This window comes from Mus caroli, chromosome 2 (assembly GCF_900094665.2).
Source record: "Mus caroli chromosome 2, CAROLI_EIJ_v1.1, whole genome shotgun sequence".
NCBI classification, from domain to species: domain Eukaryota; kingdom Metazoa; phylum Chordata; class Mammalia; order Rodentia; family Muridae; genus Mus; species Mus caroli.
The window spans coordinates 69,555,190-69,555,616 of record NC_034571.1 but is presented as its reverse complement, the minus strand read 5'-3'; the positions used below and the strand labels follow the sequence as shown (position 1 = coordinate 69,555,616).

At 51.3% G+C, this 427-nt stretch overlaps 1 long non-coding RNA gene across 1 annotated transcript in view; it reads left to right on the top strand.

Moving 5' to 3' along the window:
• The window catches only part of LOC110308530, a 1,494-nt gene extending 1,067 nt beyond the window's left edge, over positions 1-427 (top strand). The window contains exon 3 of the long non-coding RNA XR_002379565.1: positions 376-427. This is a non-coding gene — a long non-coding RNA (uncharacterized LOC110308530). The remainder of the gene's footprint in view (positions 1-375) is intronic.

Sequence of the window (427 nt, the reverse complement as noted above, 5' to 3'; positions counted from 1 at the left end):
TTCCTTTCCTTTCCTTTCCTTTCCTTTCCTTTCCTTTCCTTTCCTTTCCTTTCCTTTCCTTTCCTTTCCTTTCCTTTCCTTTCCTTTCCTTTTTAAACCTCCTTACCAGTGGCCAGGGCCACCCTCCAGGGCTTTCCATGACAACTTCCCACCCTCTCGCTAGGTCTAGGCATTCCACTCCAGAATGGACCCCGAGATTTACAGGGATGGGAAGAAAACGGTCCCTCTTCCTCCACCTCCACCCCCACCTCCATTTTGCAGCAGGGCCTGACCGCCATCCTACGTTAATCCACATTTGTCTGCCTAGATGGAACAACCAGGGAGGCCCAAATGACTGCCACCCATGAGCCAAGGACCTGATCTCTTTTCCTTTAGACCTAATGCCCTACTCTACCGGAGATCCACAACCTTTCTAATCCCCACCCCG